Here is a 25,557-nt window from a genome sequence, read left to right on the forward strand (position 1 = left end):
ACCTCCTCCAACCTCCCAACAAACAAAAAAGAATAAATGCTCATTCAACATCCAGTGTTTTCTTTTTTTTTTCCTTCAATTTTTTTTATTAAGTTTCACAAAATTATACACAAACAAAACACACAAACAAACAAACAAACAAACAAACAAACAAAAATTATATCCTTATTAAAATTACTTTTATTGACATTGTTAAGCGACTTCCTCGCTTCCCCTTGGTTGAATTTCCATGCATATCCTTATAACAGCTTTCCAAATCATAATTCTTATAAACTTAACTTAGTCCATTAACATCCTTATATCTTTTCAATTCGAAATTGTACATGTTAAACATCACTTAACTTATATAAATTCCTAAGCCAATCTGTTGCCTGCAAGCTATTTCCAATTAGTTTAACTTTACAAATTTAGCTACGTAATCGTTAAATTTTGTCCATTCTTCCTGATACTCCTCCTCCTTCTGCTCGCAGACTCTTCCGGTTAGGTCAGCTAGCTTCTGAGAGCAAGTACCTCTAGGTGGGAACCCTCAGGCAGGTGGTAACAATTAGGGCCCCAAATGTGCTGGGGCTGGCTGGTTGCAAACATCCTCCAGCCCCTATAAATCTTCAAGTTAACCTTCAAGTTTATTAGACTTATTGTTTGACGTCCTGTAACTTATGCCAAGGAAGAAGCCAATAAAGCTCAATGCTTGTGTGTACAGTGGTGCCCCGCAAGACGAACGCCTCGCAAGACAGAAAACCCGCTAGACGAAAGAGTTTTCCGTTTTGGAGGTGCTTCGCAAAACGAATTTCCTATGGTCTTGCTTCGCAAGACGAAAATGTCTTGCGAGTTCCTGCGGGGTTTTTTTCCTTCCCCTCCCCCTTTTTCTAAGCCGCTAAGCCGCTTATCCACTTATCCGCTAAGCCGATAAGCCGCTAAAAGCTGCTAAAAGCCGCTAAAAGCCGCTAAGCCGCTAATAGCGCTAAGCCGCTAAGCCGTCAATGGGCTTGCTTCGCAAGACGAAAAAACCGCTAGACGAAGAGAATCGCGGAACGGATTCTTTTCGTCTTGCAAGGCACCACTGTAATTGGTTAGTAGCCTGAAGGGAGGGATCGGGGTGACAACCCTCTCCCTGACAAGCCCCACCCTGCATAATCAATCACAAGATACAGCACATACACCCCATTTGAATGGCAATGCCCATCAACTGTCAGGGAACGGCAGCCCCCTCAAATATTTTATTGGGGGGCAAAAGGGACATTGGCCCCTAGGAGTTGGCTCCTCTGCTTCCCCGTCAGCAAGCACAGGATTGCAGCCTCAGAAAGACGACAAGAGAGCTGAAATGTAAGAGAAAAGATACAAAAAAAAAAATAAGGTCGTGTATTGGTTCTCAGATGCTGAAAATGTGATGGCATTGTGATTGGTGAACAAAAAAAGGTGAGTAAAGTTTAGTCTCAATTGTGGGTTGGAGCAGAATGGAACATTTTAATGGGAAAGTTGGAGAGGAAAAATGACTCAGTACAAGTTTGGAGAGCCAGAGATAAAAGAAAGGGATAGAAAATGGATGAGGAGCGGATTATAAAAGTGCCTTAACAATATAACCTCTCCAGGAATAATATTTTTCAGTAAATAAGGAAATAGTTCTTTCAGTTGGGGTTTCTTTTTCGGTGTGGGGTTTTTTTGTGCTTTCTTCTGAAATACTCCTAAAAGCTGGTCTATATTGAAGAGGACTGTCTGTTAAAAAAAAATCCTACTGAACCTGATTTTACCAAGGCAAAGAGAGCAAAGGGTAAGTCAACCTTCCAACATTTCAAAAACATGTTTGTAAAAGGTATGCAAAAGATCAATATTTAAATACCTGTGCACTGTTGCCCTATGTTCATTTTGGTGCCTTGGAAGAATTAAAAGTTCATGGTAAGACAAACAACACCATATTCATCAGTTTCCTCCAGTTTCTCACCCAGCCATCGCCTCTAGTTTCATTCTCTTAGAAATGGCTTTAAGCATCGGAGAAATAACTACCCAAGATAAAGAACAGACCACCAAACTCTGGGTTTCCCTTCCTTCTGTGAAATTAATGAGGGCAACATGAGTGTCATAAGTGGCCATCGGAGGTTCCCCAACTCTGCTCTGTTTGAATAGCAGCAATGCATGTGGCAAGTAAACGTTATGGTTGGAATATTTATTTGTTTAAGTAATGTTTACAGTACTCCACTTTTGGTAGGGCAGTTTTGGAGTTCATTGGGGGGCAGTTTTTGGAATTCATGGAATAGGTGTCAAGAGCAGAGTATTTAAAGGAGTATTGATAGGTCTGACAGAGGCACAAAAGCATCAACACTGGCCAAAAGGCAAGAGCTGGGAACTGTAGATAAACTGGGTCCTCCCTTAAAGAGGGCACGTATTGCAGTGAGACCTGGAAACCGACATCCTGTGTTGTGGGTGGGTATGATTGGTCAGCCACAACACCCGATTGGTAGGTCCCTTGAAGCTGGGTGCAATCTGGCCAATGGGACGCAGTCCAAATGGTTTGATTTATACCCATGCATGTGACCCAGAGCTTCCTCTTTTGGCGCATGCATTCGGAACACTTGCCCACCTCTTCCTACTTTTAGGCCTTTGCGCTTGACCTTGCTATGCTGTCGTGTGTCGTCTGTCATTGGGACAGGGGCAGGGCAGGAATTTTCCCCACTTGGCTGATTGGCTGTTGCCATTTGGGATTTGGTGTAGCAAATCGTCACAACTTGTAAGGTTGCGGATAGGCTCTGGTTCAGGTGGTAGGGATGGGAGAACGCTCTCACCATCCCTATGTGAAGGGTATTCCATTAAAGGAATCCAGGGGCTCAGTGGTTTGGTCAACCCCTGAGAGGGGGTTGTGCCCGTGCCTGAGTCCAGGGGGGACATTTGGGTGGTGAAGATAGCCTGTTCCCGGCTTTCCACTTATCCAGGTGTTCACCCTTGGCTGACCTATGCTGGAACCCTGGGTCAGCGCTACCTGCATGGCAGGGAGCTAGTCGAACCAGAGCCTATGCAACCAGTCACTTTCTGTAATCAATAAAGTTGTGGCCGAAATTCTGCCAAAAACCAAAATAAAAATTTGTGTCAAGTATGAATTTATTTAGGGGGGAGGTTTCTGGGTCTGAACACGCAAATGACAAGGAATTAGAGGACAAAACAAGGGTCAGAATGAATATCCCCAAGCTAACTACAGATCCATACAAGATTTTATAGGCTGAGCACATTCTAGCTGTAGGGAAGAATAATAGAATCATAGACTCACAGAATTGTGGAGTTGGAAGGGTCATCTAGTCGAACCCCCTGCAAAGCAAGAATCTCAGCTCAAGCATCCATCTCAGCTCAAGCATTCAAGGAAGGAGAGTTCACAACTTCTTGTGGGAGTCTGTTCCACTGTCGAACAGCTCTTGCTGTCAGAAAGTTTTTCCTGATGTTTAGTTGAAATCTCTTTTCTTGTAACTTGAAGCTATTGGTTTGAGTCCTACCCTCCAGAGCAGAATAAAACAAGCTTGCTGCATCTTCCAAGTGCCAGCCCTTGAGATATTTGAATCTGAATAGTAGACCCATCACTGTTTAAGTAGCTAAAGAGGAAAAATATATGATGAAATTAGCGCATGCTAAATTTTTGCACCAGAGCGCCCCCCCCCCCCAGAAAAGGGGAATGTGTAAAGCTTTTCAAACTAAAATTGTCTCTGTGCATTCCCAACCCACTCACCACATCTAAGTGCTCTTGCTAACAAAATGCATCCGTCCTCAACAACAATTATCCTTTTTTTTTGTAACTTCTGTTTAAAATTTCCAATCAAAAGTAATATAAACAGTATATGCGTTCTCAGCTCCTTTGGTTGGCAAATTACATTGCGTACATATTGAGTTTAAAGTGTCTCGAGGAGAAAACATTTGCTTGATCCAAGAAGAAAGCTTTTCCTTGTAATCTAACATACTAGGAAGTGAATGAATTTGTGTGTAGTTTAGATTGGGAAATCAAAGCAACTCCAAATTCCAGCAGCCCTTTCATTATCTAAAAGTAAAAGGCAGACAAACAGCACCATGTAATTATTTCAATGTTAATGCCATGCTTCATGTAGCCACACAGTAAATCTCCAGAATGTACTCAATCTTTTCACTTATCTGGATCCGAAAATATAAATCATCTGAAGGCAATTGTACTTGTGAATGTATCCACTGGAAAATAGGTACCTTCCAAGCTGAAATGAATTGGTGGCTTGGAACACAGGTCAGTCAAGAATGGCAAAATGAGAAATGCTACTCAAAACACAGGGAGAACCTTTGCCCATATTACACATCTGAAGGCACCAGGAAAATGAGGAAAGTCACAAAACTAAAGGGCTTTTCCTTCCTTCCTTCTTTCTTTCTTTCTTTCTTTCTTTCTTTCTTTCTTTCTTTCTTTCCTAAAAAAAGGTACTCTGATTTATATCATCTCCTTCCATCCCAGTATCATTGTCAATTTTCCCCAATGAAAATTTCATATCAAAAATGAATAGTGCCAAAAGGAATAAGGCGAAGGATTTAACGAAGTACAGTAGAATGATTGTTGAATACAAAGGACAACAGAGCGCTGAGGAGCTATTCATGGGACAGTGATACAGTGAGCCCCCTGTTTGGAAACACTTGCACATTAGTGCAAGCAAAACAGGAGGGAGATGGTCCTCTTTTGTCCCATATGAATTCAGGTTATAGTTGAGCTCCTTCCCAGGACTTTAGAGGTTATGTTTTCTATTCCAATTTAAAATCGTTGAGAAGTCTCCATGTGTTGCTCTGAATTGAGTTTCTTTCACTGTCGTTTGAATTGCTCCATCCTTGTCAGTGATGCTTTGTCAGCTAACAAATGGGTTCCAACGCAGTCCTACTCCAGAGTTTCTGCTCCCCATAATCTCTACAGTTTAACTAGCTAAGAGGCATGGGTCCCAAGCACATGCATGTTTACTGAGAGGTAACTCCCACTTTGTTCAGTGGGCTTACTAGTACCAAGTAAGTGTGTGTAAGTTTTGGGTCCAAGGATTAATCAAAAATTAAAGAAGGAATGGGAATGCATAGGTGAATACATGGTAAAACGATGTCCCAAAAGTAATTCATTGATATGTTTAGACTGAAATCCACAAGGTTAAGAGCAGACAAATGGGTACAAGACTTGATGGTTAACACTAAAAATTATACTGCTCAAACACGATTTAAAGGATACCGTATTAAAGTGAATGATGCCAATCATGGGTGGAGGGAAGTCACGGGGAACTAAGGGGGGGGGGAATGAATAATGATATTTGGATAGATGTCTATAGAATGTAATGTTACGGTTTTCTTTTGACTGTATCACTATAGCTATGTAAGAATGAAATGAAATAAATAAAATAAAAAATAAAAAACATTTGGGTCTAAGGACTGTAGTACAAAACACATGTAAGTGGCAATTCTACAAATTATCATCATCATCATCATCATAGATTTGTTAATCGCCTTCTAAAGCACCAACTCAGGGTGATTTATGCATAAAATCATTAAAAAGTTAAAAACACAGCAGGAACAATAAATGCATTTAAAATAAACCAAAACCCTAACAAGTAGACACTCATGAGTAGACACTCATGGTAAATACCTATTTATCCAGCTCAGAATGCTTGTCGAAACAAAAGTGTGCTTGTATACATCTCGAAACAATGGATAAAACAAACACCATTAGATGTACTGCTGGATAAGTGTTTAATGGTTATTGCCTTTGTTTTTTTAAAAAAACATTTAAAATTTTGTTACAAAAACCAAAAGTGTACTCAATTGTTTCTGAAAAATGCAGATAGTGTGCCCTCTCATATCTCCACAGGAATGCTGTTCCACAGAACAAGAGCAGCCACACTGCTAGTCCTGGTCTAAGTTACATACACAGCGATAAGTCCATTAAACTCAGCAGAGCCGACTTCCAAGTAAATATGTATTGCGTTGTTACTAGCCAGAAAGTCACACAGAGCTTAGCAAGGCTTACTTGTGAGCGAACATGCTTAGCATTGCACTGCACAGCTGCAATCCTATCACACTTTTTTGACCCACTGTGCAGAGAATTACTTCCAAGTAAACATGCATCAAGGTTGGCGGCTACCGTAGTAACTACTGAAAACCAGGATACCTAAATGGTTGTCCCATATCCCTTCCGTTGCTTCACTGTGTTCTGAAGAAGAGGCTGTTCTATCAGGAAGTCCATCTGAGGGACTTGACATCTTTCCGCAGGGCCTGCAAGACGGAGCTGTTCCGCCTGGCCTTAGGTTTGTTTTTGTTTTTTTAAAATAAATTTATATTAAGATTTTACAGATTACAGAAAAAAGAGAAAATAATAACAATCAAGGAAAAAAAGAAAAAACAATACATATAAAAAAATAATCAAAAACCAGAAAACAGAAGAAAAAAGATAAAAAACAAGTCAAACCTGTACATCACTTACTTACATTCACTTATTTCCTTGACCTCCTCACACCTCCCATTTTTGTATTCTAATTCAATTTGTTATTTCAGCAAATCCTTCCAACCTTATTTTTATCTTAATAATTTGTCTTAATATACTATAATTTTACATTCTCTCTTTCACCAACTCATTTTTACTTAATCCTTTATGTCATTTCTACTAAAACCACATAATTTTCTTTTCCCAACATCTTTCTAGCAATCCTTAATTTTGCAATATTTTTGAAGTTAAACTTTGAATTTTTTCCAATCTTCTTCCACCGACTCTTCTCCTTGGTCCCAGATTCTGCCAGTCATCTCAGTCAGTTCCATGTACTCTATCACCTTCATCTGCCATTCTTCCCGGGTGGGTAAATCTTGTGTCTTCCAATACTTTGTGATGAGTATTCTTGCTGCTGTTGTGGCGTACATAAAAAAAGTTCTATCCTCCTTTCGCACCAATTGGCCGACCATGCCCAAGAGAAAGGCCTCTGGTTTCTTCTGGAAGATATATTTAAATACCTTTTTCATTTTGTTATAGATCATCTCCCAGAAGGTCTTAATCTTTGGGCATGTCCACCAAAGGTGAAAGAATGTACCTTCAATCTCTTTACATTTCCAACATTTATTATCGAGCAAATGATAAATTTTTGCAAGCTTGACTGGTGTCAAGTACCACCTGTAAATCATTTTCATTATATTCTCTCTTAAGGCATTACATGCCGTAAAGTTCATACCTATGGTCCATAACTTTTCCCAGTCAGCCATCATAATGTTATGTCCCACATCTTGTGCCCATTTGATCAAGACAGATTTAACCATTTCATCCTGGGTATTCCATTTCAACAGCAAGTTATACATTCTTGACAAATTCTTAGTTTTAGGATCTAACAATTCTGTTTCCAATTTTGATTTTTCCACCTGAAAGCCAATTTTCTTGTCCAGGTTATAAGCCTCCCTTATTTGATAATAATGAAGCCAATCTCGTACTTTATTTTTTAGTTTGTCAAAACTCTGCAGCTTTAATCTATCTCCTTCTTGTTCCAAAATTTCCCAATATTTCGGCCAATTTGCCTCCATATTGAGTTTTTTCAGAGCCTTAGCTTCCATTGGTGACAAAGACCTTGGAGTTTTATTTTCAAGCAAGTCCTTATATCTTATCCAAACATTAAATAGCGCTTTCCTGACAATATGGTTCGCCTGGCCTTAGGTTTGGACTCAGTCTGACCCTTATGTTTCCCTCCCCTTATGGTTTTGATCTATGGGCTACTATTAAAATGAGGCTGTATTTTAAATTGTATTTTAACCCGTATTTTAAATTGGTTTCCCCACCACCACCCCATTATGTTTTTATTGTAATTTTACTGGTGGTAGCCACCCTGAGCCCGGCTCTGGCCAGGGAGGGCGGGGTATAAATAAACATTTTTTTAATTATATTATTATTATTATTATTATTATTATTATTATTATTATTATCTTACACAAATGTTGAAATGGAGACTTTAATGAGGTGGCACCTACCCTTTGTACCTCCCCTCCCATTATATATTAGACAGGTGCCATCTCTATTTCCTTTTCTGGCACTTGCTAAAGAAGTTCCTCTTTCAAGACCTTTATCCCAGTTGGTATCTGGATTTGAACTGATTTTATGCATGTGCTGCCTCGGCCCAGTATACCTGAAGGAGCGTCTCCACCCCCATCGTTCTGCCCGGACGCTGAGGTCCAGCGCCGAGGGCCTTCTGGCGGTTCCTTCATTGCGAGAAGCAAAGCTACAGGGAACCAGGCAGAGGGTCTTCTCGGTCGTGGCGCCTGCCCTGTGGAACGCCCTCCCATCAGATGTCAAAGCGATAAATAACTACCTGACATTCAGAAGACATCTTAAGGCAGCCCTGTTCAGGGAAGTTTTTAATCTGTGATATTTTAGTGTATTTTTGGTTTTTATGGAAGCCGCCCAGAGTGGCTGGGGAAACCCAGCCAGATGGGTGGGGTACAAATAATAAATTATTATTATTATTATTATTATTTATTTTTTTAAACTGTGTGTGTGTGGCTGTTTTATATTCATTATTATACTGTATTGTGAATTGTCTCAGGGTGCCTTATGGCAAGTAGTTCACATATGAAATAAATAATATACATTTGGATAAAGTTCACACACACATATATATATGGGTTGCCATATTTCGAAAAGTGAAAATCCAGACACAAAAGTTGTTGAGCTTATTATTAAGGAAATTTGCCAAAATCTACGCATAGGTCTGGATTTTCCCGGACATTACAGCAATCTCCGCCCGGACCTTGTTTCCTTGTTTCCTGGCTATGTCCGGAAAGTTCCAGATGTATGATGACCCTAATATATTATCACATAATTGCAAAGTTAGAAGGGAAGACACAGGAATGGATGACCTGTGTGGTCCCTTCCAACTTTGCAATTATATGATTCTATATATATACTTGTATATTAGCCGAATGTATATATGGATACAATATAATAAAGCAGAATGGGGATATATATCAAACTCCCTACTACAAATACAGCATGTGGTATAATTTTCCACGACATGAAAACATAATCTGCAATGTTGCTTTTGCAGTGTTTTGTGCCACAAAATCATGTTGTGATGTTTGTCTTTTTTTCTGCATTGTATTTGTGTCACCAGCACTACATCTCATGCTAACAGTAATGCTGGTGTTGTTGAAGCAAATTGTATGAGTGTGCTATAATACATGTAGATTCACCGAGGTTTGAAAAGGGCAAGTTAAACCCGTGCTTTGAATCAGCAGATAGATTTATTCGCCTCGGAAATCAGAGAAGCAGATCCAAATCAGAAAAAGAGGTGAAATATAACTCTTCATTCATTACTTTGGCAGCTAGCACAATTGCCCAGTAAAGAGCCCTTAGATCCAAGACAGTTGGTTTCCTCATAGCCTGTAATGCAATTTCATGTAATTACAGAGACCCAAAACCAAATGGTTTTAAAAGATACCTGAATGTGTAGTGCAGCTGCATTTGGGAAAGCCTAAGCAAGCTACCTGACAAGAATGGGTACATAGGAGGGGAGGAGGGACTTGTGTTTTGAAATAATATGCATGTATGTGGCTCCCAGTATGTTTCCAAGCACAATTCAAAGTGTTGGTGTTGACCTTTAAAGCCCTAAAAGCCCTCGGTCCAGTATACCTGAAGGAGCGTCTCCACCTCCATTGTTCTGCCCGGACACTGAGGTCCAGCACCGAGGGCCTTCTGGCGGTTCCCTTGCAACGAGAAGCCAAGTTACAGGGAACAAGGCAGAGGGCCTTCTCAGTAGTGGCGCCCTCCCTGTGGAACGCCCTCCCATCAGATGTCAAAGAGAAAAATAACTACCAAACTTTTAGAAGACATCTGAAGGCAGCCGTGTTTAGAGAAGCTTTTAATGTTTAACAGGTTATTGTATTTTAGTGTTCTGTTGGAAGCCACCCAGAGTGGCTGGGGAAACCCAGCCAGATGGGCAGGGTATAAATAATAAATTATTATTATTATTATTATATTATTATATACCAACACAAAATGTTGCAGCATCGAGTGTTCCTTTTTAGGATGCCAGCCAGCCATTCCTTTTCCCAGGATATGCGATTCCATCCCACATCCCCCCCTAGTTTTCCATTGCTCCACACCCAACAGTTTATCAGCATTCTGTGCCCACTGAGCATGCTAACAGTGTTTCCATCGTGACAGGATTTGGAGAGGGCAGAAGTTTAGGGTCCCACTGTGCAGGAAGCATAGGTGCCAACTCTCTAGGTACCTGAGCATCCATAAAATTCCCCATGAAGGGGCCGGGCACCCACAATGGCACGCTCCATGGCACCCATGGCCCAGGGTACCCATGGTTGTGGGGCCTAGTTGGCACTCCTACAGGAAGGTACCAAATACAGCAGGACTGACTGACCATTGAAGAAATTGAAATGATGTGTATTACTATCTAGAGAGAGAGTGATACTACTATTAAGCCCATAATCTAAAATTTCCAAATTCCATCACTGCATGCTCACTTCTCATTGGATAATTGGGGGGGGGGATCCCCTCACCCTCAACATTTTGTATTTCTGCAAACCTTGGGATTTCTCAGACCTGCTGCTATCTCCCTCTTGTGCATGGCTAGCGCTGTTTCAGTGACACGATCCACCCTCAAATGAGTTTGCCAATACAGTGGTACCTTGGGTTAAGTACTTAATTCGTTCCGAAGGTCCGTTCTTAACGTGAAACTGTTCTTAACCTGAAGCACCACTTTAGCTAATGGGGCCTCCTGCTGCTCTTGCGCCGCCAGAGCCCGATTTCTGTTCTCATCCTGAAGCAAAGTTCTTAACCCGAGGTACTATTTCTGGGTTAGCGGAGTCTGTAACCTGAAGCGTATGTAACCCGAGATACCACTGTAATTGAGTCTCTTAAAAATAGAACACAATCGCCAGCTCTTCCCTCTTTCCTGTTATAGAGCTCAGTGTGTGATGGAGTCCAGTCATTGACTGATTAATCTAATGCTCATTTCTCAGTTCACGTTTATTACATGGCACAGCTGCCGAGGGGGCGGGCTGATGAATTGTACTTTTACAGAAGACCTTTTGGGGTGTTCTTAATGCCACGGGGAGCCATGGGGATGAGCATGTTAGCTCCACCCCTATAGCTGAGCCAGTCACTCTGCCATCTGTGAAGGGTCTGAAGCTGTACTTGTAGAGAGAAGAATAGGAAGCTCCCTGCTTCAGCCAGTTGCCCTCCAAAAGTTTGAAGGCAGGTGGAGTAGCCACGGGAGTGTGAGAATAATGCACTCATCCCTGTTGGCCCATGACCATATGTTTACTGCACATTTAAGAAGAGGGCGATCGCCTTGTACTTCGTTGAGAACCAAAATAGCATCCCCACAACTCTTTTTTGTTTCGCTTTCAATGGCACGCACAAATTGAGGCTGGAGAGGCAGGGAAACAGCATGCCTCTGGGAATCTGACACTCATCAAAGCAACCGCTTCATGCCGAAGCTTGCAAATGTGGGTTGACTTGCAGTCCAGGTTTACGAGCAATCATATGAAGATGTTAGCAAGAAGCCAATGTAATTTTGGGCTGGGCTAGTCTCTCCTTCTCTCCCACTTGAAGCTGAGGCTCCAATACTTTGGCCACCTCATGAGAAGAGAAGACTCCCTGGAAAAGACCCTGATGTTGGGAAAGATGGAGGGCACAAGGAGAAGGGGACGATAGAGGATGAGATGGTTGGACAGTGTTCTCGAAGCTACCAGCATGAGTCTGACCAAACTGCGGGAGGCAGTGGAAGACAGGAGTGCCTGGCGTGCTCTGGTCCATGGGTTCAGGAAGAGTCGGACACGACTAAACAACAACAGTCTCTCCCTCCCACTTGAATAAAATAGGGGGGGCATTTGCCTCACAAAATGTGGTGCTGACACACCATTTGAATGATAATGCCCATAAACTTGGGGGGGGGGGGCTCAAAAAAAATTGGGGTAGTGAAAGGACCTCAGCCCCTAGGAGTTGGCTGCTATGCTAACAGCAACAACCATTTTAGTATTTATACCCCACCTCTCTGGTTGGGTTTCCCCAGCCACTCTGGGTGGCTTATAGAGTTGTCATGAGGGTAAGGGTGGTCGAATCCTGCATGTCACCTTGAGTTCCTTGAAGTGAAGGGGGAATACATATGTAGAAAATAATTTGCTGATCTAGTCCCACTGTGGCTGCATGAATGGACCCTTATTCATAGAAGGGACAGTGAAGGTCATATGGTCCAACTTGCTTCTCACAGTGCATCTGTAATGCAGGATGCAACCAAACCCTAACAGATGGCCTTAACAGAAGATGCTTAGAGACCTTCAGATGACTTCCTGGCCAATTAAACACCCAGAATATCAAGGCTTGGCCAATAAAATCTATATACCACCAGTGCACGAACGTTTCATTGTTTTTCTTTCTTTCTTTCTTCAATTTAAAAAGTGTTTGTAAATGCTTGCCCTCTCTCTTCAACTCCACGGTTCTGGGAAACAGTGAGAGGGAAAGTTTTGTTCATATTAAAAGAAGAATAAGGGAAGAGCGGGGGGGGGGGGGACACGGACGGACGACACCTCCCCTAACTTTCCTAAAAGTCAGTGTGTCTAACATTCAAATATAGCCACCGAGCAAACAAGGCAGCTTAATGGTTTGCTTCTCTAAGGGAAGGAGCTAAACGTGGAATTAATTTGGCTCAGCTTGTGAAGCAATCCGTTGGCTCTGCTTAATTCTGGCAATTAAAGAAGTTTTCTCAGACACAATTAACATGTAAATCAGCCGCGGAGTGAGGGGTGCGCGGGGGGGACGCGGGGGGCAGGCTGGGGGAAACAAGGAGTATGCAAAGGCGATTGGCCGCGGGGGCGGGGGGGGGCGAGACTCCTTCCTCTCGCACTGCGCCGCCTTGGCCGCTGGGGGCGCTGGTGGCCCTCTCCTAGTTATCTAAGTAGCAGCATTAGGATTAGCGGCAGCCAGTCGCTTTCCCAGGCGGGAGGGGCCTGGGAAGCAGGAGGATTAATTTATTAGCGCTGCTACTGCTCTTCCCTGGGCTGATTGGCTCCGAGACAGGGACGGATTAACCCAGCCAGTAGCTCTCGGGCTGGGATTTGGGGGAAAGGGAGGGCGGGAGAGGAAGAAAGGCGAGCGGATGGGAAGGACCGCCAGCCCGTGCCAAAGATCTCCCCCGAGGAGCATCGCAACGCGCTGCCCAGCCCGGGAGATGTCCGATTAGCATTCTCCGCGCACGCAGCTCCAGCAATTTATTTGTTTTCGCCCGGAGCCCTGGAAACTCGAGCAGAGCGGGCCGGGCGCGCAGGTTGCATGCGAGAGCATGCGCGCATCCAGACGAGGACCGGGCTGGTCTCCGCACCCGCTGCAAGGCGCCTAGCTTGCGGGAGCGTTTGGTCAGAGTTGTAGCCGGCGCCCTGTTACCTTAACGGGCCCGATCCTGTTACCAAAAAAAACAAAAAAAACAAGGAGACATAAGAGTGGTGATCTTGCAACGCCTTGGAGTGGGATCGCGGTGGGCGACCAAACTTTTCGCAAGTTTGATCAGCCCTTGCTCCGCTGTGACTTTCTTCTTTAGAAAAGGGGGGAAAGGGAAAAACTTTACTGGTGAAGCGTCCCCTTCTGGCCAAAGAGACGAACAGCAAGAAGCGAATCCCCAGCTGTTACACGACTCCTCTCCCTTGGCTATAGACCCCTCGCCTTTACGCAAAAGGAACATGCTGTGCGCGCTGTAAAACTCAGAGCCATTCGGGAGGCGTGCAGGCTTAAGGATCGCCGGCCCTGGCTGGCATTTCGGCAGCTGCGGTGCCGTCTCCCGGTAACGCTCCCTTGTCTTTCGTACACAGCCACACATGGGCCCGCTTTATTAATTCCTTCCTCACTTTTTCTTTTCTCCAGCGCTACAAAAAGAATCCATATTATGCAGCCCTTCTTCGTCCCATGCCCCCCCCCCACCAGCAAACTATGTTGGTCTCCTCTTTCGCCGTCATTACGGGCAGAATCCGTGGAAGTTTGATCCGAATCATAAAAACTAAATAAACTCCAGAGCGATTAGACATGGGCTGTTTGACTGTCAAGTCAACCTAAATGGCTTGGTCTCACAAGGTCTCACAAGACGCTTGCTAATTTTGCTGCTAGATAAAGGACACTAAGGTTGGGGAAGAAAGAGAAACGAGGTTTTTTTTTCTAACTTTGGGCATGGTTCCTATATCTATCCACCTATATATTTTAACACAGGCAATGTTTTTTTCTTTCTTTGCCAAGATAAAGTTCGAGGAAGAAGGAATATGGGTACATCGTTGAGGTAGATCCCCAAGTGTTTGTTTTTAAACACACGCATACTCTTTCCATATTGGAAAATCTAAAATCTCCTTATTGTGGTTAAGTCCAAAATGGTCAGATCAAAATACAGACAAGAGGTTCCTCTGGTCTGAAGTCCTGCCCCCATTATTGATTAGAGTGCAGCTGTTGTCAATGAGGACATTAGCGCGTTTGTGTGGGTGAAAGATTCTGGAAGTAGGTTGAAATCCTCTTTAAAAAAAAAAAAAAACTTATTCTAGGCTCGTTCCAAAAGATTATTCTTAAATTGTGAGCAGAGTTCCTTTTGCGCACGCCTTCCGCTGGCAACGCTTTGTTGCAGTGGGAAAATCACCCCCGGTATCGCCGTTTGAATAAGGAGGACTTAACACATCCCTTTAAAGTTTAAACTTTTCAATTTTAAAAAAATCGATGAACAAATCCTTTCTCGCAGCTCGTCTCTGGTAGTGTTTCTTCGCAGGCTTTCTTCCTCTTCTTCCTTTTCAAACAAATCTCTTTTTTTATTTAATTAGGCAGAAGAAACTTTCTCCATGTTCCCGGGTTTCCCATCAGAATCCCCATCAGTGACATCCAATGTATGCACAGAAGAGAGAGCGGAATAAAGGGAGGGCTCCCGATTTCTCTTTCTCTGTGGGTGTGTTGGCACTTTGCCCGCACCCACCCACCTACCCACCCTTCCCCCATGCCCTCCTCACCCCCCAATCCCCCCCACCCCTTCATGGGCTGGCTGTTTGAGAAGTGGGCGAAGGTGGATGTCATGCTCGGGGCAGTCCGTTTCCGCGGAATCCAGCCCGGGATTTGACTCCACCTCCAGCCAAGCTGCTTCCCCGTGACAGAAGAGTTGGGACGGAGACTCGCAGTGGGAAGAGAGGCAGGGCGCGGGGAGATCGGGAGAGAAAGAGAGAGCGAGAGAGGCTGCTGCGAAGTCCTCCCCAAACACACACTTCAATGACCAGGCGAGCTGGGGCGAAGCGCGCTCTCCTGCCGGGGCACAAGCAGCTCTGCCTGCCGACGAGGAGTTCCCCCCAAGACGCCTCGCCCGCCGGGAGCACTTTTTCGGAGGGGCAGCGCAAGACCCTGAAAGGACTTCTCCTCTCCCACGACCCGTCGGAAGGGGACTTACTGGAGTGGCAGCGCGAGTGGCCTCGGGAAGAGGAGTAACCGGAGCGCTTTGATTTCCCCCACCCCACACCCAACCCTTTCCCCCTTTCCCCCCACCCTCCGTGGAGATGGACACATCGCAGCCCCCAAAGTCGAAATATTGAATCTTTCCCCCCCACACACACCACCCAAAACCTCCACACGCCGCCGCCCCACGCGCGCACACACACACACACATACACACACGCCCCGCTCCCCCTAGGACGCACGCCGGTAATAATGACAAAGGATTGCAAAGGCGAGAGTGGATCGAGTTTCGCGGAGCGATCCCCTTAAATGGATTACTAAATGGGACACTCCATCAGCTAGTCCTGTCCTCGTAAGCCTCCCAGATACATGCACCGACGAGGTACGTGAACTCCTTTTTCCTCTCTTTTCTCTCCCCCCCCCCCATCCCCATGCACTGCGCTGCTGCTTCTCTGCGCTCCGGGATATGCACGAGGGCATTGTTCCGGGTTGCGTTTGCAAGCGCGGGGAGCTTGCAGCGCCAGGTCCTGCAGGACAGCAGAAGGATGGTGAAGCGGCGGCGGCGGCGGCTGCAGAGCCAGGAGGAGGCGAGGACTGCTCGGGCACGCTCCATGCCGGAGCCACTTTCTCTCCCCTGACCCGGGTCCGTGTTAGTGTGTGTGTGCACGCGCGCCGTGCAGTTTACCGGGGAGGGGAGAACGCCTGATTTCTCTTGCCCTGCTCTTAATCTTGCACGGACTGGGCGCGTTTGTTTTGTTGCAAAAGCGCGCCGCCGGCGCCCTCCCTCCTCCCCGCGCCCTCGCTTTCGCGGCTCGGGGACACTTTGCCCGGGAGCTGCCCGCTTGCTTGGCCGCCGCGGGGAGGGGCGGCTGCCAGGCTGTGAAGCCGCGCCATACACACACACACACACACACACACACCCCGCCTCGGTGGCAGGCAGTGCAGCCGCGCCGCTCCGAGCCCGGCTTTTCCCCGTCGCTCCGCACGAGGCTTCCTTGGGGGGCGAGCAGGATGGGCGTGGAGTCTTTGTTTCGGAGACAATGTGACGGCGGAGGAGAAGCGGCGGCGAGCGGCGGGGGCAGGTGGGCTGGCGAAGCCGTCGGGCCAGGAGGGAAACTTGGGGCTGAGGGAGAGGCGGACCCCCTGTCCCCCGTCCCCCCCCCCCCCGAGCTCGCCTTCCCCTGCCGGGGCCAACGCCTCTCCTCCGCCCTCGGCGCAGTGACCGGTGCCCACCCTGCTCCCTGGGGGGGGGGGGAGCAGCGTGTGTGACGGCGCCGCCCGTCTCCGGCTTTGTTTGCGAGATTGGGGACGGGGCTTGGCGCGGGCGGAGGGCCGCTGCTGCTCCTCTCTCTTCCCCCTGTTGCACCCCGCGGTTGAGGGGAGGGGCAGCTGTCGAGTCGGTTTCTCTCTGGAGAACTGACGGGAGAAAGCGAAGTAGGAGAGGCGTTTGGTGTCTGGGGGGAAAGCGGAGCCGCGCAGGGCAAGGTTCCTGTCGCCCTTGCTCCCTTTTTTCTGAGGGGGGGGGAAGAGGAGCAGGGGTGGCGCGCTGGCGGGCAGTGGCGTAGCGTGGGTTGTCAGCACCCGGGGCAAGGCAAGTAATTTGCGCCTCCTAACCCGTGGATTTGCGCCCCTTAAGCCTAACCCCCAGATGTTGCGCCCGGTGCGGCCGGCCCCCCCGCACCCCCCACGCTACGCCACTGCTCGCGGGTCACTCTCTCTCCCCTCAAGTCCCTCCTGCAGCCCCCGAGGAAGGGAGGAGGTGATAATAGGGCTCCTTCCCTTTCTCTTGCCGCTTGTGTGTGTGCAGGCAACTCCTGGGGGGCCGAGGTACCTTTGCTCCCTCCCCCAAATAAAATATCTGAGGGGGCCGCCGCCTCCCCAAGTTGATGGGCATCGCCATGCAAACATGTCTTGTGATCAATTATGCGGGGCGAGGCTAAACTGCTACCCCCCCCCACACACATATTTTATTTAAGTTGGCACCCGTGTGGTTTTCTGTGTGCGCACCTCCTTCACCCCCTTATGGGTGTCCCTTGACCACCGAAAGCATGGGAGATGGCTCTGGGCCTAGAAGTGGAGAGGACAATGGGGTTTACGCGACACCTTCGAAGAGAACTTAGGAAGGTTTAGCTGAAGGTTGCTTGCCCTTTGCTCTGGGCAAAAGAGGGGAGAGGACGCTCCCGTGTGATCCTGCACAGGTAATAATGCACATTGCCTGAGGGGGAATGCTAGGGAAAGAGAAAGGGAAGCGCTAGAGAAAGGGCCAGGCAACGTGGTCCCTTGGGAAACAGAACTCCTTGTGCTGTTAAGTCCTTTGTATATTATAATATTGGGAGACCGACCTGTTCCTGAGGCACTGGGGTGACATGTTAAAAAGTTGTTGTGATACATATTGTGAAGCCATGGGCATTTGTGTGCATACCACCCTCTGCCTGGCCAGCAGCGATTAATTTGAGCCAGGGCTCACCAGGAATTAGCCGACGAACCCTTTTTCAATGCATTACTTTCTGTAATAGTGAAGGGGTGTGCCTTTGAGCATGTGCAGAGTGCCTTTCCCTCGCCACTTTAATAACCACAGCCAGCTCTCCTATTTGGGGTTAAGGGAATAGGATTTTGGGGGCAGACATTAGTACAGTTTCTATGCAGCCCCCCCAGACCAAGTACCTCTTATTTTATAAACTATTGCTGCCCCCCAAACCTCACATTTCAGTTGTTCTCCCCTAACTTCCCTTTGACACTAGGGCATGGTGTGAATGTGGAAAGTCCTTTGGCAGAAATTTTTGTTCCCTCAAAACTGCTGACTGGATGAAGATAATGCCCAAAGACTGGAAAAGGAAGGAGTTAATGGGAGTTCTCCACTCACTGGGGAAGGAGGTGCAGCTCGTGGGAAGCTGCTAGGCCCCCTCCCAGCACTGCCCAGACTCCTTTGGAATAAAAATAATAAAGAGGTCAGTGGGAGATTCTCTCTGCCTTACCACCAACCACCTTAAGCCAGCCCAGCAGCTGAAGGGAGAGCAGAGGCTGTTGGCTGGTGCTGGTGGTGTGTTAGCTGTTAAGGTGTGCTGGCTACATGAGCCTGGAAAGCTCTGGGCTGAGAGTAATGTGTATTAAGTGCTCTGGCTGTGAATTTGCATGAGTGAAAGTGGGAAGCCTACAAATCCCCATGTGTTGTTTTCCCTGCCTGCTGGTCTGTTGGAGAAGTGGAGCAGAACTGAGGCAGCTCAGGGGAGTTGGGGGGGGGGGAGGGGGCTGGGAACTGCTGGCTGCTGGCTTGGTTTCCCTGGAGCATCATTCGGCAGAACAGCTCACAGCAATCTAGGCAAAAGGGCTCTAGATCCAGACCTAGGGAAATCCAGTTTGGGTATTGTCAGGTTCCAGGAACTGTTGCTGGAACAAGTTTCAAGGTTTTCTTAGAGAAGGGGGGCGGGGACTTGTAGAGATGATGGCTGGTTCACACAGTGTTTTGTTTTGCAGAAGTTTCATGGAAAGAGAAGTGAAAATCCGCTTGGTTGTGGTGACTGAAAAGCCGAGTTCAAGGCTGAATGTAAAAATAAATAAATCACAATCTCTCTTGAGTTTTCATTCAGTTTTAGCAAAGTGAAAAATGGAGTGCTGTGGTTTATGGATATAGTTATCTGGGACCAGTGAATTTCTGTAGCTGGCTTCATTGTGCAATGATTATTGTATCTTAGCATTTGTGTTCCTAAACCCTGTATGCATATTTTTGTATATCTGCTCCCATTTTTGTGAAGGAAACTATTCTTTCCCCAGGAGTGGGTTCTTATAAATATAATTGGAAACCTGTAGATTTAAGATTGTTCAAATAGGAAACAATCAGTTTGGTTTGTTTGTGATGGGAATATTTTGTCATCCACAACACAATGGAAGTTAAATCATCATGAATGCATCAAGCAATTTCTATTAAACCAAAGTTACCAACACACATCATAATTCAGAACCAAGGTTAATTATTAACCTAACATTAAATAAAAGTGGCAGAATTCTGTCTCCAACTATTGTTCTTTTATATTCTACTATTTTTGTGAAAGACAATGTTGTTTTTGTATTGTGACCTTTGTTTTAAAAAGCAGGCAAACCAGTTGGGACTCTTGGAATGTCACTTTTTTGGTCTTGATTCTGCCATCCTTGTTTCCTGGACTTACTGCTTTTCTAGGAATATATTTCCGTGGGGTAGAGGGAGGTGCTTTAAGAAAGCTTGCCGGATGGCTTTGTTGATACCTAGAAATAGTACTTTCCAAAACCCCAGAGAGTTTGTAGTTTTTTCTGCTTTAATTAACTGCTCCACAGAGCATATCCTATCCTATCCATGTGTACTCTGAAGAAAGATCTACTGAGTTCAGTGGGACTTCCAGACTGCAATTCTAAAAACACTTACCATGGAAGCAAGTCCCATGGAAATCAATAAGGTTTACTTATGAGTAGATATGCATAGGATTGCATTGTGTCTCTTCACATTGTTTAGTGAAAAAGTGGAGACAAGGGAAGAACTAGGCTCTTTAGACCTTTATTTTTAAGTAACAACTGCATATATTGTTCAGTGCATGAGATGACTGGGACTTTTCTTTAAGTGAAAGTACACTGCCAAGATATTTCTCTATGTGATATAATTTCTCATGGTATTGGCATGATCCCATTTAAACACTGATAGTTTATAAAACTTAATCTGGATCTTCCGGACAACTATATATAGGCCTTCGTCCTTTCTTACTTGGGAACATCTACTGACTTTAATAAGAGCTTAACATAAGGAGGAACTGAAAACTGGTACATGCTGTCTGCAAATGCTGAAACACTGTATAGAGGGGAGAGGAGTGGCTGCAGGGAATACAATAGATAGGAGACAGTTGGTTTGTTCGTTTGCTTTGTACAAAAAGTCAAAGATGATCTGAACCATGAGTAAAAAGAATCCAATTTTCACATATGTGCCCCATACTTTCCATTAGTTAACATCATAGTGCTTATTTTTCTGATAATTAAAGAGACCTACTTCATGTGCTAAACCAAGCTTCCTTAAAGGGAAAGTAACTGGGCACTCAAATGGATAAAGGACACTTCTACTTAACATCCCCAGCTATTTCATGGTAACAAAAGTAGATGCTAGAGCCATAGCCCTTTTCCACAGGTTGTAATTTGAGGAGTGAAGCTAGTGCAGCTGGAGTCTGGAAAAAAGGGCAGCAGGGGTTAAGGGCAAGGAACTGCTTTCATTGATAAAAAAGAGAGCAAATTAATGATCTGTGATAAATCCAAAATAGAACTGTGCTCGTTAAAAGGAAGTTGGCAGTTGTAAACTTGTTTGTGTGCTTGTTTGGTAAAGGAAAAGGGGAGATTTGTCACCTCCACAAGAGCAAGAAGAACTAAACATAAATGCATATGAAAGGCGCTCACATGGTTTAAGGCAGGGGTCTGCAACCTTTAAGACAAAAAGAGCCACTTGGACCCGTTTCCGAAGAAAAAAAAATCTGGGAGCCGCAAAACCATTGCATGCGCACCGCTGCCCTCCGATCTGACAGCTGGCGGGAAGGTGACGTCAGGACGGTGCGTGACTAACGCACGCACCGCCCCCATGCGACGTCACAGCCAGTACAGCGTCCGCCACAGTGAGGAGTGTCGGGGCGCACAATGCGCCTCCTTCCATCGCTAGTATCCGCCCCGGAGCCGCGGCAAAGGTGTAAAAGAGCCACATGCGGCTCCGGAGCCACGGGTTGCAGACCCCTGGTTTAAGGCAATAAAGGCATAAAAGGATTAAATTGACCTCACCTAACAAATGCATTGCATCTTTGCCTATTTGCAGGAATACATTGCTGTGCTATGTAGAGGAATGTCCGGTGTGTTCTGTAGAAATCTATCACTCATTAACCTGACAGGTTTACAGACCAAGAGCAGTTAGACACTGGGATTTCAAGTGCACTCGCCAACATTTTAAATTCTTGAGGCGGATTATATGCTGTTAGAGGGAGGAGAACATGGCATAGGAACAAAAGTGGTGCCCTTATTACCTCTTTTTCTATATGACATAATTCAATATCTCAAAGACCAAAACAGATGGGATTATTCAACAAAGTTAATTTGCTTGAAATAAGACAAAATCTGCACAATTTAGGGCTTCAATAAATGCATTCATATACAGTCTTACCTTGGATCTCAAACGCCTTGACTCCCAAACAATCGAGACCCGGAAATGAGTGTTCTGGTTTTTTAACGTTCTTTTGGAAGCCAACGTCCGACGGGGCTTCTGATTGGCTACAGGAGCGTCCTGCAGCCAATAATAAGCTGTGCTTTGGTTTTCAAATGTTTTGGAAGTCGAATTAAATTCCAGAACAGATTCCATTCTACTTCCAAGGTAGAAACAATGGGGAACCTGTTGCCTTTCAGATAACTTGCATCATCCTTGACTGTAGGCCGGTCCAGCAACACCAGGAGGACCATAGGTTCCTCATCCCTGACATATGTTGAGTCAGAGAATGCTGATATTTAGTGGATCATATCATGGAGGAAAAACTGACAACTCGTTGTACATTCTGAGTATTCCAACCCCAATGCAATCCTGGTAAAAGTAACCACATAGTTAATTAAAACCAACCAGGCATGAGTAAAACATGTTAAGTAATGATATGATCTCAGCCAAAGAAGGACTTCTAATGTAAATGCCCTTCTCTGTGGAGTGGACGACTTCACAATTATTTGCAGCTCAGGACATAGTTTCTGCCTCATCACCTGGCTAGGGAAACGTAACTTTTGCTGTTCATGGCACTAATGTAATTCAGAAAATTGGTAGCCTTTTCAGAACATAGAACGTAACTTTTTCTGTAGCTGAAAAACACCTTAAAAAGAGGGAATGACAAAGGCTCAATTTGTGGGTGTCTGCATACTCATGTAATTATTTAGTCAAGTCTACACTGACAAGACTTGTCATTGTCATTGGTGAGATTGATGCTCAACCCAGAACATTGATTACAGAAGATCTCGCCCAACTCTTAATTTGACTCTTTTCTCCAGACTTTACATCTGCATCTTCTTCCAAGTGGTTTCCAGTGTTTCCTCCATCCCAGAGAAGCAAGCCAGAAGCTAGTATTTCTTCTGTAATGTCTTAATTGGTGGTCGTGAAGTGCCTCTGGTAATTAACTAAGTACATTTCAAAGCATCACAGTTAGATGGGTAAGAGATATACAGCGATCAGGTCACCTGACAGAGAAGATGCTGCTGTCTGTGGGTTGGCAGCTGCTGTTTTCAATCTACGGTCGCAATAGGACAGTAGCAACAGGAATCCGGTTTGTAAGCCTAGAACTTGTAGCTGCCTGGATTCTGTCTTTAATTTGTTTTTATTCCAATGTGTTTTCAACGCCTTGCTTTCAACACTTTTACCAGTTCTCAGCTGGTACCATTTTCCATATCCATCCTGAAACCTCAACTTGGCAGGTTCTAAAATAGTGACCCATGTGCCTTGCCTTTTTGTGTGTGCAGTTAAATGCCACAAAGCAAATGTGGTGTTATTGTGTCAATGAGCCCTTTCCCAAAGCAATTTGCAACTAAACTTGCAATCCCAAGCACAATTATGAGAGAGCAAGTTTTAATTACCTTATCTCCTGTGAAGTTGTGCTTGTGCAGAACATCCCTGCTATCTTCTCTCCCCATATGCCCCCCAACTGCTGCTGGGATTCACCCAAGCCTCTGCAGCAAATTCTGGGGGGTGGTAGGAGAATAATCCATTCTTGGAGAATAATCCATTCTTAAGGAAATCAGCCCTGAGTGCTCACTGGAAGGACAGATCCTGAAGCTGATGCTCCAGTACTTTGGCCACATCATGAGAAGACTTGACTCCCTGGAAAAGACCCTGATGTTGGGAAAGATGGAGGGCACAAGGAGAAGGGGACGACAGAGGACGAGATGGTTGGACAGTGTTCTCGAAGCTGCTAATAACATGAGTTTGACCAAACTGTGGGAGGCGTGCTCTGGTCCATTAGGTCACGAAGAGTCAGACACGACTAAACAACAACAGCAACAAAGGAGAAGAAGAGTAGGATAGTGCCATTGTGTGAACTTAAGTTATTCTGAGAGCACAATGACTTTGTTGGATGCAAACCCATGAGACTTCTGAGCAATTGTACTTAAGATAGCACTTGACTGGTCACTGCCCATAGTCATAAACATTTGGTTTGAATATTGCACCTAAATATGCTATTAGCCTGTCTCCCCTAGCCTCAGACTAAGGTTTTGAACTGAGGAGTTGCATGGCCAGTGGCTTACATCATGACTACTGCAGACTCGCCCATTTGGTACTGACTAAGCTCAGCAGTGTGTGGCATTTGTGGATTTCTAATGGCTTCCATTGCCTGGTAAGCAATGGACTATTGCATCTTTGTGGACAAGCATGGGATTAAAAAAAAAAAAAAACGGCATTGTCGGTAGCTAAGAAAGTTCATGTGTTGTGATCTCACCTTGGGGCACTGGAGAAGATTCTAATCACATTTGTAGTGCCCAGAGTTGGCTTTATGCAAACTTTTCACAGGCTGGCTATTTGATGTCAATTCGGTTAGCATAACTAAATTTGCTCAACTGATAGGTCAACTTAATGCTTCATAAAATAAGCTAAAATAACTGGCTTTAAGAAGAGTTAGTACAGTCAATTTCAGAGGGACTAACTTGGCTTAAATCCAAGAACTTTGGCAGCTTGTGCTGAAAGATAGGTCATGAGTACTTAATTACTTGATCAGGAATTTGTCCTGAACCATGAATTAACACCTCTACTTTTATTATGGTTAGGCCAGTGTTGAGGTGAGAAAATTAGACAAATTTATGGAATCTTGAATTAGAATTTCCAGTAGTTTTGTTTTGGTTTTTAATCTATTTGCATAGAGTTCTGTGTAGTTATCCAGTGGAATCCTGCCCAACTTTTGTGAGTTATTACATTTAACTCCTATAATGATACCCCTTCTGAATTACCTGTAGTGTACAGTGGTACCTTGGTTTACAACCATAATCTGTTCCAGAGGTCTGGTTGTAAACCAAAACAGGTTGTAACCCAAAACGTGCTTTCGCCAATGGGGCCTCAAAAAAAAAAATAATTAAAAAAAATGGGTTGTAATCCAAAAAAAGGGACATGCGCTTCCAGGTTTGACGTGGTTGTAATCCAGAACGGTTGCAAACCAAGGTACCACTGTACTAGATGAATCCTTGTATGTTGCTATTTTATTTATATCCCCCCTTGAAGCCAAAGTTGACACCCAAAGCAAACATTTGTTACAGTCACAGAGCTATAGTATGAACCCGATAGATTGGCGCCTGCACTGCATGGGACACAGCCTCATGATTTGAGTACTTACCAATTTTTTGAATGCCAATGAGAATAGTAACATAGCAGTCAAGGAAAAGCATTTTCCCTTCCATCTAGTTTTCTGCAGGGTTTTTGTTTTGTAGGAAGAAGCAAGCATTCAGGAACTCCCACCATTGAAGTAGTAACAGACCAGAGTTAGATTTTCCACCTCAATTAAACCAAGCTATTAAAAAGTGGTTCTAAGGTTCCGAAACCTGCTGTGGGAAACTGAAAATTACAGTGGTGGAATTAAACATTTTAAATATTTAGGCTGCCAGAGAATAGCTTATTTTAAATAAATATATATAGAAACTGTTTACTATTCATGACAGTTAAGAAGCATAAAAGCAGCTAATGTTAAATAGAGAGGCATAGGATGAACTGGAAGAAAGTGTACAGCAAACAAACAAACAAATCTCCCCTCACTGCATATCAGTAAATGCATGTAATCGATAACAAAAAATGAAGTTTCTAAGTAAAATATATTCATGTCTAAAATTTGATTCAAGCTTTAATCAAAAGGGACGCGGGTGGCACTGTGGGTTAAACCACAGAGCCTAGGACTTGCTGATCAGAAGGTCAGCGGTTCGAATCCCCGCAACGGGATGAGCTCCCGTTGCTCAGTCCCTGCTCCTGGCAACCTAGCAGTTCAACAGTACCTCAAAGTGCAAGTAGATAAATAGGTACCGCTCCGGCGGAAAGGTTAACGGCGTTTCCATGCGCTGCTCTGGTTTGCCAGAAGCGACTTAGTCATGCTGGCCACATGACCTGGAAGCTGTCTGTGGACAAATGCCGGCTCCCTCGGCCTATAGAGCAAGAT

At 44.9% G+C, this 25,557-nt stretch overlaps 1 protein-coding gene across 9 annotated transcripts in view; it reads left to right on the plus strand.

Annotated features, from left to right (window-relative positions):
• Positions 1-15,030: 15,030 nt before the first annotated feature.
• SEMA6A (semaphorin 6A) overlaps positions 15,031-25,557 on the plus strand; it is a 192,163-nt gene continuing 181,636 nt past the window's right edge. For 5 of the 9 annotated variants that reach the window (XM_079995364.1, XM_079995370.1, XM_079995371.1 and 2 more), the window contains exon 1: positions 15,031-15,788. The gene's annotated coding sequence lies outside the window, so the exon portion shown is untranslated. Of the gene's footprint in view, positions 15,789-16,236; positions 16,489-17,408; positions 17,605-22,674; positions 22,696-25,557 lie in introns of those variants that run through there. The other 4 variants (XM_079995368.1, XM_079995366.1, XM_079995367.1 and 1 more) reach the window with 4 other exon arrangements.

The sequence above is a fragment of the Podarcis cretensis genome, assembly GCF_951804945.1.
Source record: "Podarcis cretensis genome assembly, chromosome: 11".
Taxonomy (NCBI): Eukaryota; Metazoa; Chordata; class Lepidosauria; order Squamata; family Lacertidae; genus Podarcis; species Podarcis cretensis.